At 33.3% G+C, this 9,237-nt stretch overlaps 1 pseudogene; it reads right to left on the bottom strand.

The window, feature by feature from the left end:
• Positions 1-4,167: 4,167 nt before the first annotated feature.
• LOC112722640 (agmatine deiminase-like) lies at positions 4,168-8,880 on the bottom strand (annotated as a pseudogene).
• Between the last annotated feature and the right edge of the window lie 357 nt (positions 8,881-9,237).

Here is a 9,237-nt window from a genome sequence, read left to right on the forward strand (position 1 = left end):
AGTGGCTGTCCACCCTTATTATAGAAGAGGGGAGCCTCCACTTATTGAAGCCAAAACCGAACCAACTTCTTCCTCCTTCAACAAAATCGGTTCGGCCACAAAGAGAGAGAAGAGATAACCATGCATTAACCAACATGCAATTACCTCTAGTCCTTTCTTGATCATCACCCTTCATCAATCCGAGCTCTCCATCCTTGGCTTGCTCTCCAAGATGGAATTCTGGCCCTTGATGCTTCATGATGATGATGACTTCATCTGCTTCAATCTCTTCCTTCAACCATCACTTCGCCACTCTAGCTACTCCCTGTGGTGGTTGAGCAGAATCAAAGACAAGCCATGCTTCAAGAATCTCCCTTGCTGGCCGAGATCTTCTTCTTCCTTTTTGAGCATGCAAAGCTCAAGATAACCTCACCAAATCTGACCATATTTGGTAAGTATCTTAGCCACAGCTCATTTTTATTTTAGTATGTTTTCTTGCCATCATTAGCTTGATGGTCTTGATGCATGCAACTCCTTCTTTTTCTTTGTTAATGAGCACGGCGTCCATGGTTTACTGGACAAAGACCAAAGAAGAAGCAAGAAAGAGATGAGAGAGAGGAAAGAGAAATAGTAGTTAATGAAACAAAAGATAAAAGTGAATTAATTTCCCTTTCTCCTTTTACTGACAAACGTGTAGCCTTGGTGCTTGCAATCACATCACTTTGTCAATTTCTCTCTCATAGTTCTCATGTAATAAATGATAGTTGAGTGTAATTTGAAATCCAACACATGTTTGAATTTTGGATCTGTTGAAAACAATTTGGGTTCCCTCTTCATTGTTTTCGGGTAATGCATGAGGAATTAGCCTTGCATATAATTGGGCTTAGTTGCATCAAATATTAAATCTGGCCCAATTAACAACATTTGCTTTCCTGATGGATTTGGATCAAGCATAGGAAGCTCTCATAGAAAATTAACCATGGGTTTGGTTGTAATCAACATTGAACTTGGCCCATTTGGTTAACATTTGCTTTCTTGATGAAAATTGTTTCGGATCAAGCATAAGAGGCTCTCATCAAAAATTAACCATGGGCTTGGTTGTAAGCAACATTAAGCTTGGCCCAACAATATAAAATTTCAGCCACTTAGTATATAATCATGCAACAAGGCTGGTTTTTGGGCTTAAGCCAGAAACTCATTTTTCGGCCCAACATCAAATCTGCACAACAAAATTATTAATTAGGCAAATATAAATTAAGATCAAATTAATAATTTTGTAATTAAATATTTTAATAATGTTTGTTCATCATCAAAATTAAATAAGAGTTTTCCAAACTCATCAGTATTTACTCAAAATTTACTAAAAAATATGGAGTAATCATTTGTTTATATGTTGATGATATGTTAATCATCGGAACAAATTTAGAAGGAATTCGTATAACGAAGGAGTATCCAACTTCTAAATTCAAGATGAAGGATTTGAATGAAGTTGATACAATATTAGGCATAAAGGTGCATAAGAATGAAGTTGGCTTTACTTTAAGTCAATCTCATTTTATCAAAAAGGTATTGGAAAATTTTGATCATCTCACAATTAAAAAATCCAATACCCGTATGATCCTAATCTTAAATTAGAAGGAAACATAGGAAGACGTATAGCACAATTAGAATATGCTAGTGCTATAGGAAGTTTAATGTATGCAATGCATTGTACTAGACCTGATATAGCATTTGCTGTGTGCAAATTATCAAGGTTTACAGAAAAGCCTAGTAATCAACATTGGAAAGTTATAACAAGAGTTCTTGGTTATCTCAAGAAAACCATAAACTTGGGATTACATTATAGTGATTATCCCGCAGTTTTAGAAGGTTATTCCAACGCATGTTGGATTACAAATCTTAGTGACAACAAATCCACTTCAGGATGGATTTTCACCATACGTGGTGGAGCAGTAAGTTGGGCCTCAAAGAAACAAACATATATTACACATTCTACTATGGAGGCTAAGTTTGTAGCTTTATCAGCCGCAGGTAAAGAAGCGGAATGATTAAGAAATTTGTTATATGATATAAAGGTGTGGCCACAGCAGACGACAGCCATTTCAATCTTCTGTGATAATGAATCAACCATGTCTCGAGCATATAATAAGGTTTATAATGGGAAGTCTAGACATATAAGTTTGAGACTTAAATTTGTGAGGCAACTAATAGATGATGGTGTAATTATCATCACTTATGTAAGATCTCAAGGAAATTTAGCATATCATTTGACTAAAAGTTTGTCAAGGGATAAAATCAAAGAAACTACTGCTAAAATAGGATTAAAACCTATTATTGCTAAATGATGGGAACCCAACCTTATTCTAGTAGACCATTAGTTTCAAGGTTTAATGGGTAATAACAAGTTATTTAGCAATTGGAGCACTAAGATATAGGATTTAGTGCTATTTAAAATAAATTAGGAGGGTGAGTTTAAACTCTTAATAGAATGATAATATTATCTATCAAAAGATTCCACCTATATGAATATAAGAGTGGTGCCGCTCTAATAGAGAATTTTAGAGGTTTTATTCTCGTAAATATTCATGAAACTAAGATGAGCATAAGGCCATATAAGTGCTTAAAGTTGTAAACTCTTGAAACTTGGAGGGTATAAGTAATGTGTGTGATTTTTGGTACTAGCATATGGAGTATAGGTTTAATCGATTAGACACCTATTACTTCGTTAGAACTTTAAAATTTACACTAAAAGAATGTTTAATCTTAGTGACACATTCTTTATGCATATACTTGTATGACATTTAAATTTTGTAAATAGTGGGGGATTGAAAGGTATTTACAAATTTGATTAATTAATATTATTAATATTATTGATATTATTATTAATATTATTATTAATATTAATAACGGTTACTAACCGTTTAGTACCATTTGGTTGAAGGGACACAATCTTTTAAAGATTGTATATGTTCAAAACATTGTGTCTATTGACTAAAGGGACACAACTCTTTAAGAATTGTGTATGTTCAAAACATTGTATCTATTGGCAATAGAAAAGACACAACCATTTGTATACGTAACTAATCATAATTGCTACGTGCAATATGTATAAATAAGTCCTTGTCCACTATTTCAAACATACAAGTACTAAGTGTACATGTTAATCAACTATTAAGAGATTTTCTTTGTTCAAGAGAGTTGAGAATTTCTTACTATTGCTAATTAAGAAATTCTTAAGTTTCATTATATCCTAGGAGAGTATTGTTATCAACCCTATAGCAACTAAGTGTGGAGACAAATATTTCTCTAAAGAAAGTGATCTAATCGTGCCTTGAAACCACTACACAAATATAAGATTTTGTCATCTTCTCATACTAATATACCCAACAGAACCAAACACCTGTTTGTTTTTTTTTTTTTTTTGGGCGCCCCCTTCCTTCTTTGGATGGATTTTTTCCGTTACACTCCCCAAGTCAACCATTATTGAAATTTCTGTGCTGCTCTTTATTATTTTTTTCTGAAATATATTTAAGGATCTCCGCCTAACTTTTATTTGGCCCAATTTAATGATTTAGTCAAGGTCATAATTCAAACTTTAATTGAAACCTTACCAAAAGTTTGAAACTTAGCCAGACCAAGCCAAAGTTTTCAAAAGAATTAATTATCTTACTTTCTATGTACTATGAATAGTTGACCCAAACAAATAAATATCATTGTATGAATAAAGTACTTTATGAAAAGAAAATTGATTTCTCCAATTAGTAATTCCATTTTGTATTTTATGAGTTAAACGAACATAATGTAATAGACGGTTAGAAGTTAGAACACAATTCTATTTCCATTGTACGTGATAATCAATCCAAAATCATATAGCAACTTCTCTTCTATATCTATTTTAAACGTAAGACCTCATTCACAGTTAGTAAATTTATCAGGTGATTTAGGTAAGATGCCTTTGTGCCTAAATAGAACTACCCTAAACTACATTAAAGATTAAGAGATTTATGAAGAAATTTGATTCTACTTTAAGGATCATATTGTATAATCCTTTAAAGATTTTGCTTCAACAAACCATACCAACTTACATGAAATTCAATTATAACAACGCCTGAGGGAAAACTTGACTTGAAAAATGAAGAAAAATTCCATAGATACATGGTAGATCATAGTTGGAAGCATTCAAATACCTTTACAAAGTAAAAACTAGAAATGTCTAATTTATTCATTCATTTAGATTTTCCAACTTGAAAAATGCCAGTTTACATTTATTTTCAATGCACTCAAACACACTTTTGTGCCTCTATGTGGATCAATTATTTGAAAATTAATGGAATGAACCAAGCAGTTTAATAGACTACAAATTTCAATGCAAATACAACACTCGTGAACAAATGTTGACAGTACTTTGCTCAAAAGGCTGGTTGTTGCTGAGTAATGCAGTGTATATTTCCACCAGCTAAAACAATCTCCCTTGAACCTTCGATTCCAACAACCTAGATATTAGCCACAATTAAGAATGTCAGTAACCAAAAAAATACATCAAGAACCCCAAAGAGAGAGAGAGAGTTTTGTTCTCGTACTGTATTCATTTTTTCTTCCGAAAAAATTTTGAAAACCAAAAACATTAAAAATAAATACATAAACCAAATAGACTCTTATTCAAATTTGGTATTCTTCCAGATGTTTAGGATAACGCCTTGATTCGCGAAAGCTGAAGTAATTATTGCAAATAATATTTCACTCTGAAAGGTTACCATTTGGTGAAACATTCTTCAACAAAAATAGCATTTTAACAAGCAGTTTTACTTACTTTGTGATCTGGGAAGGCCTTTGATAGGACTCGAACAGCTTCATCGTCCCACTTCTTATCTCCGAATTGTGGTAGAATGATACCTCCATTTGCAATGTAAAAGTTCACATAGGAAGCAGCAAGCCTAGTACCTGGAAGTTTTGCCTTACCATCATCACCCTGAAAAAAATAGTTATATTAGAAGTTCAGAAAAGGCATTGAGTGAACTGATTCAACAGCAGTTGCATGAATATTGAATAATTTCAGTCAGAAGTGTGTAAATTAAATTCATCACTTCAGTCATCAACATTTCTCTAAGCTTGGTAGACAAGTTTTTTGGTATAATCAGTTAGCAAAGTCATCAAAAGAAACAGGATATCTCAATTTAAACTGTACACCTGATCACAAACCACCACACTCTAACAAAACAGAACTGGTTCATATCTCTGAATTTTCCATATAAACAGAGAGAAATTCCATCAAAGAAACATCACACATAATACTTAGTAGATACTATCCAACATTAGAACTTAGTATTAACCAAAATAGAGGGCTATGACTTGATATATGCCCAATCAATTTCCCATTAAGAAACAGAATGGCCTCAAATATTACATCAAGAATTGATATAGATGGTGACAAACTTTGTATTAAATCTTACAAAATATTAGCACAAGTCTTCAAATGAAATGTAATAATAAGATGATACCTTTCTTTTATTATATCCAACTTTGAAGAAATTATATTTTTTATTGACAAGACAAAAAATATGAACTTGGATGCTTACCTGCACTACTCCGGCTGCCTCTTCCTGTCATATATAGTGGTCCAGGAACATGGAGTTTAATGATTTCAAATTTTCTACCATTGGCATCAGTTTCATTAGAAAGCAGAGAATAGGCTTCCATAGATCTTTCATATTGAGGATCACTTTCATCATCAGTCCAAGACAGCATATGTTATCAATATGGCCATTAGTGAAACAGCACATGTTATCAATATGGCCATTAGTATCATCATCTCCTGTACAAAAGCAGCATACTTCTCAATCAGATCTTAGGGAGTGAATAACATCTAAGTATCACTTTGAACCTAAAACTTGTATCACAATATTTTTCACATCATCTCTACATAAGAGCATAAGATTCCTATCGCAGAAATTGCTTTAATCAGTATAAATGTAATAATAACATTACATTGCAGAAAAAAAATGTACTAATGTGTAGACGATAATAGTGAAGCTCTGGAGTCTTTAATTTACCGGCAAAAGCATATTCAAAATAACAAGATACTAATTTCCAGACAGAATGTGCATTAGAAAACACACATTCAGATTTGAACTTATTGAACCAGAGTGGTATCATTAAATGGGTGTACAACTTGTTCTTAAGCTATATTGCATACTAAGCTGCATATTAGATTGGCCCATTTTTTAATGACAAATGAAACGAGGCTTTTATTCATAAATGGAGTTATTATTATCCAAACACCAATCCATATCAGAACATATACTGCACCTCATGATAAATGGTCTTTACAAAAATCTTTGACTACACCAAATTCAAAATTCTGATCATTATAATATCAATTCATAGGAAGATTCTTAGTCTAAAAGATAAGTTTATATACCATACAATCCACGGGGCAACCATATAATCTTGCTGACTCCAAGATATGTCTTAAGTTGATCCTCTATTTGGTTCTTACTCATAGAGGATTTCTGTTCTTGTTCAAGAGACACTCTTCAGTGGTAAGGCAAGTACCTGAAGCAAGAAAAGGTTGCTGAAGTTAAAAGAACTTATAAATTTTGTAAGCTATATAGCTACAGAGCATTATATTCAAGCACAGTTCATTTGATCTCAGAACATATAGAAACGAAAGAATAAACTTAAACCACAAGTTCATGAACATAATTACATATAAACAATCATCCTGCCTAGTTAGCACTTAATTTATGAAAGGACTAGCACTATGAAACTACATCTTAGAGAAGTTTAAGAGCAACCTAATAGCATTTAATAAGCAGACTCATTGTCTACTTTACATCAATTATCAAAAGTGTATATTTCCTCATAATAGGGGGGAATTTATATTAAACAACAAGAAAACCAGGAATTTATATTTTTTTTTTTTAAAAATTCAGCAAGCCAACAATTCTTACCTTCTCCATCAACATGTATGCTTCCACCTTCAAGTATCATTGAATGTGAAAATCTATGAACCCTCTCAATTGCCAAAATCTAGCAAACATATGATGATAGCGAAGTCATGTAGGCATTTTGCAATAGAGTAAAAGATGACAAAAATAAAAATGTTAAATATTTAACTACACACACCTTCCTAGCAACAAGGATGTCCAAACTCCAATCAGTATAACATCCATCTTCTAACCCTGGAAAAGATTTATAAACTCCATTAGCTGAACTAACAATAATGAAGACATAACATCAACAAATCATATGTACTTCATTCATTCCACAAAAGAAACAGTCTTTGTTTGGGAATAGAACGTCCAATATCAAAGGTCTTAAGTGCTTACCTCCCCAGCTATTAAAATTCCAGTCAATTCCTGCAATAGTTTGCTCTGCCTTTCCAGACTCTGATCTTTTCACAACAAACTATTGAACAAAACAGAAAATTTTTGTCAACAATGAAAATTCTGCATGTGTAGAAATCCAAACATCTAGTATCTGACTTGATCAGAAAACTCATCCATGTATAAGGAGAAAAACTCACAGTTGGTCCGGTGTCACGAAACCAAGAATCATTCATGCTGATCTCAACGACCCTGATATGTTCAGGTAGCATTCTCCTGGCATTCTCCCACTAAAATGGCAAAGAAATTTCAAGCATCAAAAGCCCCATATCATCAGAAACAACTGAATCCACTCCTCAAGATACTAGCCAAATAATGAAAATGTCAAACAACTTCAACCAACCTGGCCAGAACTAGCACAAACAGTTACATCCTCAAATCTTGAGATTGCAGATGCTACCTTGGCAAACACATCTTGAGCAGGAACAGCATTCTCTCTCCAATTATCTGGGCGTTCCTGTCAAATAACACCAACCTAGTACTCATAACAATCACCAAAAGACCCCAAAAGTCCACCACCAAACACTGTTTCACTAGTTTTTCAAGGCTGCCTTGGGCAGCTAAAACACGACACAAATACAAAGAGACAGGTACACAAAATTGAGAGTCTCAAGACACTAGTTTCATATATTTTCTATAGTGGACACAAATTTACAATCTCTATGTTCCTATATTTGTGTCATGTCTCAATAACAACCATCTGTGATGAGAGATGTGTGAAACCATGTTCAAAGCTATGACCATGAATTGAACCTTGTGATTACTTTTGGTGCTGTGAAGTGTCTATTTGCTTTAAGAAAAATAAGAATAAAAGAGAGTGAATTATGCAACTCACAGGCCAACCCATCCAACATTGAGTGTGAGGTTCCCACTCCGCAGGCATGTGAAATCCATGACTCGCAGGCAAGCCTTGTAGATCCATCACAACAATCTGCCTTCACACTATCCTCTTGTGATTTTTTTGTGTGTCAAAGACTGAGACAACTGAAATAATGAAGGATATCTTATTTTACATCATTCAATTATATGCAACAATGAGAATCTACAGTTCTACACCTATATTTTACATGACATTAAATTATATGAGTAAAAAAATCTTATTAAAAAAAGTGAGCAGATCTAACCTAAAACTGCATGCATGACCTTTGCAAAAGTAATGGTCCCTAGTATAAACCTCCAAGGATAAGAACACTATCTTCAAACCAGTCACAACACTAAGAATTTGATTTTCTCTTACACATGATTTTACTATACTATTAGATTTACAAATTCAATATGAAATTACAAATTAGCAATTCATTTTGATAATATGTGGGCAGAAAATACTGGTTAGATGACTAATTTAATTTTCTTTGCTCCAACAATTGAGATAAAAATGTAAAAGCAAGAGATACATGGCTACCAAAATGCATGACGGTGAATGGCAGAAGAAAAGTGTGAAATGGGAATCTGCTGATGTCAGCAAGTGGACACCATGTTAAGATAGGGCAGGCACACTTTTCGATAACACTTGTTTGAGAAGTGATTTGATATGGGTTATGGTTTTTATTGGAATAGATTCACCCGTGATGAAAAGTCACATTCAGTTATCTTCACGTGAAGTTAATAGTAGAGAATTATTAGATGACAATTTACTCAAACTTGTCTAGATAATTTTTAATTGCTAACCAAGGCTGCAAAAACCAAACCGGTCAAGTGATTGGTTCAATGGTTCAATTGTCTACCTGAGATCAAATTGTGGTTGAACCAATTTAAATATAAAATAAAATTGAGTAAATGGTCAAAATATCAAATTAGTCCTTGAAAGATTACTCGTTCATGTTAGTCCCTCAATCACCTCCGTTATTAACGGCATTAGAGTTTGTTGATGTGG

The sequence above is a fragment of the Arachis hypogaea genome, chromosome 11 (genome assembly GCF_003086295.3).
Source record: "Arachis hypogaea cultivar Tifrunner chromosome 11, arahy.Tifrunner.gnm2.J5K5, whole genome shotgun sequence".
Lineage (NCBI taxonomy): Eukaryota > Viridiplantae > Streptophyta > Magnoliopsida > Fabales > Fabaceae > Arachis > Arachis hypogaea.